This window comes from Chrysochloris asiatica, unplaced genomic scaffold (genome assembly GCF_000296735.1).
Source record: "Chrysochloris asiatica unplaced genomic scaffold, ChrAsi1.0 scaffold00011, whole genome shotgun sequence".
Lineage (NCBI taxonomy): Eukaryota > Metazoa > Chordata > Mammalia > Afrosoricida > Chrysochloridae > Chrysochloris > Chrysochloris asiatica.
Genome location: NW_006408529.1, coordinates 5,592,927 through 5,602,616, shown reverse-complemented (window position 1 = coordinate 5,602,616; position 9,690 = coordinate 5,592,927). Strand labels below are relative to the sequence as shown.

General features: G+C 38.4%; 2 pseudogenes; one reads left to right on the top strand and one right to left on the bottom strand.

Annotated features, from left to right (window-relative positions):
- LOC102826294 overlaps positions 1–5,676 on the bottom strand; it is a 49,660-nt pseudogene extending 43,984 nt beyond the window's left edge.
- Positions 5,677–5,857: 181 nt separating this feature from the next.
- Positions 5,858–9,690, top strand: part of LOC102825914 — a 44,007-nt pseudogene continuing 40,174 nt past the window's right edge.

Here is a 9,690-nt window from a genome sequence, read left to right as displayed (position 1 = left end):
GTCTGGGCCAGAAGACTATACTGGTGAATTCTACCAAATATTCAGAGAAGACATGACACCAATTATACTCATATTATTACAAAACATAGAAATGGATGGAATATATCCAAATACATTATATGAAGCAACCCTAGCCCTCATACCAAAATCTGGCAAATAAATCACTAGAAAAGAAAGGTATAGATCAGTATACCTAGAATATAGATGCAATGAACAATGATGCAAAACTTCTCAACAAAATCCTAACTGATAGAATTCAACAACATATCAAAACATAATATCATGACCAAGTGGGATTCATACAAGGGCTGCAAAAATAGTTCAGGATTATAAAAACAATCAACATAATCCTCCCTATAAATAAAACAGAGGGAAATAATACATAACCATATCAATTTATGCAGAAAAGGCATTTGACAAAATCCAATATCCAATCCTGATTAAAACTCTCAATAAAGCCCGAATTGTAGGGAAATACCTAAACATAATGAGGTGAATAAATACAAATTCAACAGGTAACATTACTCTCAATGCAAACAGAAAGAATTCTCTTTGAACCCCAGACCAGACAAGGGTGTCCTTTATTACCACTCCTATTCAGTATAGTGCTTTATCTTAGGCAGATGTATAAGTCAAAAAAGGAAAATTAAAGATATCTAAATTGGCAAAAAGTAACTTTCTCTAATTGCAGACAAAATTATCCTATACATAAAAATTCAGAAGACCAAGTGAAAAAATTATGGGAATGCACTGAAAAATTCAGTAAAGTAGCAGAGTACATAATCAGTATGCAAAGATCAGTTGGATTCCTCTATACTGATAAAGACAGCTCTAAGTAAGAATTTAGGAAAACAATGTAATTTACAATGGTGGTGGTGGTAGTGTGCCATGGAGTCAGTTCTGACTCATAGTGTCCCTGCATAGGGTTACCAAGGCTGTAAATCTTTACGGAAGCATAAAGCCTTATGATAGTGACCCCCCAAATGTAATAATTTGTGGTAAATCTAACCTGAGGAAAACACAAAAGACTTATACAAAGTAATCTATAAAACACTACTATGAAATATCAGAAGAGATTTGTGAAATGGAAGTCTAGACTATTCTCATGTGTGTAAAGTGAAGGAAAAATATCACTAACTCTTTATGGAAAGGCAAGACCTCAGATAAGCAATGCATTGTTTAACAAGAGAAACAAAATCAGAGTCCTCTCACTATCTGATCTCAAATTTTCTATACAATCAGAGTGGTCAAAACAGACTGATATTGGTAAAATGAAACATAAATTGATCATTGGAGCAATTTAAGATTCCAGAAGTAAGTCTCTTCGTTAAATGTTACTGGCAAAATTGTAAATACATTTGCATAGATGAGTGAGAGCCTCCAGTGCCACCTCACTTTCTTGAAAGATTTCAATTTTTATTCCATCAATTCCTGGTGCCTTGTTCTTTGCCATTTCCTTCAATGTACCTTGGACTTCCTCCTTCAGTATCATTTTCTCTTGGTTATATGCTACCTCTTGAAATAGTTGAACATTAACCATTTCCTTTTGGTACAGTGACTCTTTGTATTCCTTCCATCTTTTTTTGGTGTTTTCTGCATCATTCAATAATATACCCAGAGAATCTTTCAATAACGAAAGTCAAGGCTTGAATTTTTCTTCCATTCCCCCAGCTTGAGAAATGCTGAGCATGTTCTTCCTTTTTGGTTTTCTGACTCCAGATCTTTGCACGTTTTGTTGTAGTATTTGGCTTTATCTTCTCGAGTTGATCTTTGATATTTTCTGTTCAGTTCTTGTACCTAGGAACTTAAAATTCATTAGTGAGAAAATAGGGACAAACTAGAGGGATCTAATACACAGCATACATACACTATCAATAAATGTTAAAAACACATGAACAGTAGAAGACAAAATAGGTGACTGGGACCTCCAAAAAGCAGACATTTTTGTGTACCAAAATATTTCACCAAAAGATTAAAAAGGGAGACCACAGATGTGAGAAACAATTTTTCAATGAAATATCAGACAATAGACTAAAACTTACAGAGACTACAACACCTCTGCAAGAAAAATACAAAACAACCCAATTTAAAAATGGGCATAGGACATAAACAGACATTTCCTCCAGGAAGACCATTCAGGCATCTGACAAACATTTAAAGAGATTTTTGTGATAATTACCCATTGTTATTATTAAGTGTTTTTGAGTTGTTTCTGTCTCATACCAACCCTGTATGTGGTTTCTGAGTATTATTGAGTGGCGAGGTTGAACCGCCAATGTTGAGGTTCAAATCTACCTTGCAGTCTAGTCCATTAACCTGCAACATCACACCAAATTGAAAATAACAATGTGATATCATCTCACCCTGGCATTAAAAGCAAACAAACAAAGAGAAAACAACAAATGTTGACAAGAGTGTGGAGAAACTGGCACCCTTCAATATTGCTTAGGGGACTGTAAATGGTTCACCCCACTGTTTAAAATAATAGTGCTTACTTAGAAAGTTGGAAATATAAATACTATATGACCCAGCAATAATTCTATTTTGATTATATATACACAAGAAACAAGAGTCAGGAGACAGACATATACACACCAATGTTCATCACAGCACTAGCAAAAAATGAGGAGAGTCTAAATATCCACCAATGGAAAGGCAGATTTAACAAAAAAACAAAACAAACAAACAAAAAAAGATCTTTCCTATGTACACGCAATGCTGAAGAATAACGACAGAAATCTGTGAAATACCTCACAGCATGGATGAACCTCGAGGACAATGTTGTTAAGTGCAGTAAAGTAGCTGTACAACAATAAGAACCCTGTATGGGGTTTCTGAGGAGTGGCTGATTAGTTTGAGCCACTGACCATGCAGTTTAAACCGAATTTGCAGTCCAGTGCATTAACCTACAATGCCACACCAGAACTCCTGGAGGAAATTAGGCTGAATGAAATTAATCAAAAGGACAAATATTGTAAGAGACCACTATTGAAAAACTCAAAAAAATGTTTTCATACTGAAAGGAACAATACTTGTTGGTAACTAGGGGTGGGAGGGAAGGGAGTCGGTTCACTGAGTAGAAGGTAGACATTGGTTACCTCTGGTGATGGGAAGAATAATATACAATAAGGAGGAGACTGGCACAAGAATGGTTATGACAATTGAAGACATAAGCAGGTATCCAAATACTAAAAGGAGATGTTGTTGCTGTTGTTAAGTACTGTCAGTCAGTTCCTATTTATGGCAACACAATATAGGGTTAATGAGAAGCAGCTGGTGGTTTTAAACAGCTTTCCTTATTTTTCATAGTTCAGTGCTGATCCTACAGTACCACATCAGGGAATATATACACTACCTTGGAAATACAATGTTCTGAATATAGATACATGAACAACTTGAATCACAAGGTTGGTGGTCCAAACCCTCCAACCACACTTCATAAACCCTATACAGTGTAACTATGAGTTGGAATTGACTATATGGTACTTAACAAGAACAACAAATACATATATGGGTTCCAATTTTGTAGTCCGGTGCAGTTCTGACTCATAGTGACCCTGTACAGGGTTTCCGAGGCTGTAAATCTTTACGGGAGCAGAAAGCCTCATCTTTCTCCCATGGAACAGCTGGTAGTTTCAAACTGCTGACCCTGAGGTCCACAGCACAGTTCGTAACCACTATGCAACCAGAGCTCTCTCTCTATATATATATATCCCAAAAGTATATATAGTTTTAAAAGAGGGTATTAATATTTGTAAAACTTGTTTGAGCTGATCATTATATCTTGAAATTTCCTGGTGCAACACATCCCCTTGGAAGCCAGTTTTTTGATTAGCCCTTCTTGTTTGGGAAACGCCCTAATGAGACTTGTTGTTGCTGTTAGGTGCCATTGAGTTGGCACTGACCCATAGTGACCTTATGCACAGCAGAACGAAACACTCTCTAATCCTGGGCCAACCTCACTACTGTTGCCACGCTTGAGTCCATTTATGTTGCCACTTGGCCAATCTAATGAGACTAGGATAAGTGTACTACTTGGAAAACTTGTCTGCAGCAATCTACTTGTCAGAGACATTACTTAAATATTTTTGTCTGGAAAAAAACCTGTTCATGTATGAACTAGAATCCAAGTAACAATACTTTTTTTTACTTATCCTCATAAAATATGTTAAAATTATAATTGCATAAAAATTCTAATTTTTTATATGTTTCCATATACATTTCTAGTATATTCTTCATGAATCACAGGGTTTCAAGTACAATACTGATCCTATACACTAATCTTTTTTTTGACTGGTAAAAGGACACCAGACATAATTTGGTAAAATCAAGACATTCTTTCAGGCATGTTTATCAGTAGAACAGAAATTTTAAAACTTGTTCAAATCCCAGTATTAAGAAATCCAGGGGCACCAGAATAATGCTTATCGGTGGTGATTGTTATGATTTCGGAGTATGAATTCCTGGCTTTCTTAGGATAAAGTTCATTTTCCAATTTATAAACCCAGGAATCCTGTTGATTATGTAGCTAATAAAAATCTTTCCAACCCTCCTCCACCCTCTGCAAAGTCATTTTCTCTTTATGGTCTCCACTGAGTATAAGCAAGGTGACTTCAACTCAATACAAGTAAGAATCCTAGCTTAGAACAAATAGTAAACACACAAAATGTGTGTTTGTGTTTCTGATAAAGATATTTAGATGCCCATGTAGGAACAAACACTGAATGTTCAAAAAAAAAAAAATGGCCACACTCATACCAACTGAGGAAAAACGTCCTATCACTTCCCCTCTCTCCACCTCTGTCATATATCCCTGACCCTGTACACTGAAACTCTGTTTCCATGAACTAGCTCCTTACCTATTAGGGAACAGCAAGCACCTGGAACCAGGTTGTTTTCTGGTTTTACCCTCTGTGGTTCGTCTAGATATAGAACTCTCTCTTCATGCCACCCCTGCCTCCATTCTTTCCTGGAATAATAGAGTTGTTTACCACATAATATAAAAGGGACCCAAAACTCCCCCTGAAAATCTTGATTTTCAGCTCACAATAACTACAAACAGCCACTGTTGTCATCCTGGTTAGTAAATTTCTCAGTTTGTAAACTTTCCCTTTTCTTTTTTCTTTTTTGTGGTAAACCAATGTCTCTTGGGCTGACTCCTGATTACTATTTCAGTGTCTCAGCACCCACACATGCAGAAGGACTTTCCCTTCTAGTCCCAAACCCAAACAATTGGTGTGTCACCTAAAGGACTAAATAAACTCAAGATTTCTGAGGCAAGATGAGAGAGAAAAGGGATTCTGCAGGGGAAATCCTGGGATTAGGATCCAAGTGTGATCCCATGGCAGAGTTGTTAGACACATGGGGACCAAAGCATAAGTATGAGGATGCCTTGAATATGCTGCAGGAAGTTGGGGTCTGTAAGGCTAAAATGGACACAAAGACACTGGTCACCTTGGTAGCCTGGTTCTGCCTATGCACAGTGCATGTCACTAGTAAAGCAGAAGTGACAACAGGGCTAGACTCTAGAAGACAGTAAGATAAGTTACATTTGGAAAGATAGGCATGGTGGCAAGACCAGCACCACTGAGGTCCTTGGTACCTGCCTCCAAACATCAGATTCCACCATAGAAATCTTGGTTTGTCACTTAGGAAAAGTGAAGTAGCAACTCCCATCCTTTCAATGGGTACACACTCTAATCAGGAAGGCATATTGAGATAACATGTGATAGGACCCTCTGACATCTTCAACTAAGTTAGAGATGGAGAATCAAGGGAATAGAATAGAGATACCCTCCTGGAAGTATGATTGGCCCTAGTTACCAAGGCTAAAACAGACCAGCTCTCTCCAGTTGGCATGGATCCCACTGATTTGCTGGTACCTGAGCAGCAGCAAAACATCACCATGCAAGACTACACTGCTGTTCAGTTTGTGAAGTTATCTATCCAATGTTGGATCCTCTGCCTGTTGGATATGGCGGCAAAGGGCAATCATACTCACGGCTTTGAAATGTCTAAGGTGGCCTCTGTAACCACTCACCCTTCACTGCAGCAGCACCTCTAGACTACAATGGAAGATATCTAGGTAGTATTTGTTCTTTTGTGGGTTATAGCTGCCTGTAAGGCTCCCTGGCCTAATGAGGGAAATAGCATGGGCTTCCCCATACACTAGACAGCTATGGAGAAACTTTAGGAAGTGATTACAGAGATAGGGATTAAGCACACTGCGTACACAGAATATTATTGGGATTCCAATAATGAGCTGCACACAGGCAATATGAAAGATATTATACAATCAGTTACTAATCAGTAGTTCGGTGCTCTGGTGTCTATATTAAGCCCCATAGTAGGACAGCCTGTGTCCTGGGCTACTCAGGTTGTACCAAACTTGGGGGACACAGATAGGCTCTCCAGACGGAATGTCTTAATTGTGGATTGACTTGTTTGCTGTTAGCACCCCTGAAACAAAATTGACAAGAAACCATATGTGGTGCTAGTGAAGGTGTAGCAAAAAGTTTGACTCAAATAGCAGTTTGTTAAAGGAGAAATCCTCAGGACCTCATTGTTCCTAGTTCCCTTCCAACATAGGAAATGCAGACACTCTTAAATTAGAATGCAGAGACTATCAGGGGAACCAGAAACCCTATGTAGAGCTAACCATCCATTGATCTCCCAGAACAAGCAGCATTTTAGTCTTAGTAGATACTGAGGCTGAGTGCACCTTGATTCATAGGTTGGTGAGTCAGGACATGGGGAAGTGGGCCAAGCCCCAGGGTGTTCATTTGCTCCATTATATCAATGATGCCTTGGTAACCTGTGATTTTGTCTCCTAGCTTCAACAAATAGCACCACAATTAATAGCACACATTTAAGCTATCAAGGATGAGCCATCAACAGTGTCAAACTGAAAGGCACTGAATCATCTGTGAAATTCTTAGGTGTTGTGTGGTCGGGGAAGACAAACTTGTTCCCTGAGACTGTAATTGATAAGAGGAAAGCATATCCCTGACCTACCAAATTGAAAGAGTTGTAGACATTTCTAGAGATATTGGGGTATTGGAGGTCCTTTATTCCTCATCTTTGCACTTCCTGAACCATCTAGTGAGGAAAGAGAACATTTGGGACTGGACTTCCGAGATGGACTCGGACTCCTATGTCCTTTAATGAAACTAAAGTAGCAGTATAGCAGATGCAGGCTCTTGAAGCTATAGCTGTATTATAAGACTGTCAATTGGATGTCACCAGCTGCCCAAAAGGGTATGGCTAGGGCCTGTGGTTGCTGATGTAAAGTTACTGATGTAAAGACTCGATCAGATTGTTGGGTATGTGGCAAAATCCCCATCTCTTTTGCAGTTGGCTTGCCATGGAATATTGCTCCTGGAAATACCAGCACCTGGAATTCATAGTATCTTTCCCTTCTATCTATCATGGGGATCTTGTGCCAGGGGATAGTGCTTTGCAATAGTATGTATTATTATGGGGGCCTTTGGTTGAAATTCTGCAATGCCCAGGCCCAAGGTATTGTGTGGAAGACTGTCAGTAAGATTCTAAAGGTCATTTAGGGGCATTATGGTGGAGTGTAGAGGGGAAAAGCTGAACACTATGAAATGGCCACACTGTTTTCAACCCAGGAGAAATGCCCTTTTGTTACCTTCTCTTACCTTATAGCATATATCACTGACCCTGCATACTGAAACTGTGTTTCCATGGATTAGCAATTAATTTACTAAGGAGTAAATATGAAACCCCACCACTGGTCTGTCAGCTTGTCATACTGGAATGGCTTGTGAGTTGCTGTGATTCTGGAAGCTATGCCATTGGTATTTTAAATACCGGCACTGTCACCCATGGTGGACAGGTTTCAGATGAACTGCCAGATGAAGACAGACTAGGAAGAAGGAGAGACTAACTACTTCCGAATATTCAGTCACTGAAAAACCTTATGAATAGCAGAGAAACACTGTCAGATACAGTGCCTAAAAATGAGTTCCTCATGTTGGAAGGCACTCAAAATGCGACTGGGGAAGAGATGCCTCCTCAAAGTAGAGTTGACCGTGATGGCATGAATGGAGTAAAGCTCCTGGGAGTAAAGCCCACGGGACATTCATTTGATAATGGAGCACAACTCAAAATGAAGAGAAATAGCAGTAAACATCTATTAATAATAAAAATATGGAATGTATGAAATATGAATCTAGGAAAATTAGAAATTATAAAAACTGAAATGGAACACATATAAACATTGATATTTTAGGCATCAGTGGGCTGAAATGGACTGGTATTGGCTAATTTGAATCTGACAACCACATGGTTTACTATGCTGGGAATGACAAATTGAAGAAGAATGGTAATGCATTCACTGTCAAAAAGAACATATCCAGATCAGTCATGAGGTACAATGCTGTCTGTGATAGGATAATATCCATTCTCCTACAAAGAAGACCAATTAATACCACTAGTATTTAAACTTAACGCATCAACCACTAAAGCCAGTGAGGATGAAATTCAAGAATTGTGCCAACTTCTTCAATCTGAAATTGATCAAACCTGCGATCAAGATGTATTGATCATTAGTGGTGATTGGAATGCAAAGATTGGAAGCAAACAGGAAGGATTAGTAGTTGGGAAATATAGCCTTGGTGACATAAACAATGCTGGAGATCGCATTATAGAATTCTGCAAAATCAATGATTTGTTCATTTCAAATACCTTCTTTAGACTACACAGGAGATGACTATACACATGGACCACACCAGAAGGAATACATAGAAATCAAACTGACTACATATGTGGAAAGAGATGATGGAAAAACTCCATATCATCATTCAAAACAAGGACAGAGGCAGATTGTGGAACAGACCATAAATTACTCATAGGCAAATTCAAACTGAAGCTGAAGAAAATGAAAACAAGTCCATGAGAACCAAAATAAGACCTTGAATATATCCCACCTGAATTTAGAGATCATCTGAAGAACAGACTGATACACTAAACACTGAAGACCAAAGACCAGAAGACTTGTGGGATGACATCAAGTAAGTAAAAAGTCATTAAGAAGACAAGAAAGAAGATAAAGGCCAAAATGGATGTCAGAACAGACACTGAAACTTGTTCTCCAGTATAGACCTGCTAAAGCAAATGGAAGGAATGAGGAAGTACAAGAGCTGAACAGAAAATTTCAAAGATCAGCTGAAGAAGATAAAGCCAAATATTACAACAAAATGTGTAAAGCTCTAGATTCAGAAAACCAAAAAGGAAGAACACGCTCAGCATTTCTCAAGCTAAGGGAACTGAAGACAAAATTCAAGGCTCGACTTTTGTTATTAAAGGATTTTCTGGGCAAATTATTGAATGATGCAGAAAGAATCAAAAGAAGAGGGAGGGAATACACAGAGTCACTGTACCAAAAGGAAATGGTTCATGTTCAACCGTTTAAAGAGTAGTATATGATCAAGAGCCAATGATATTAAGGAGGAAGTCCAAAGTGCATTGTAGGAACTGGCAAAGAACAAGGCACCAGTAACTGATGCAATAAAAATGGAAATCTTTCAGAAAGTGAAGCGGCACAGGAGGCACTCACTCATCTCTGCCAAGAAATTTGGAAGACAACTATCTGGCCAACTGATTGGAAGAGATCCATATTTGTACTTATTCCAAAGAGAGGTGACCCAACGGAATGCGGAAATCATT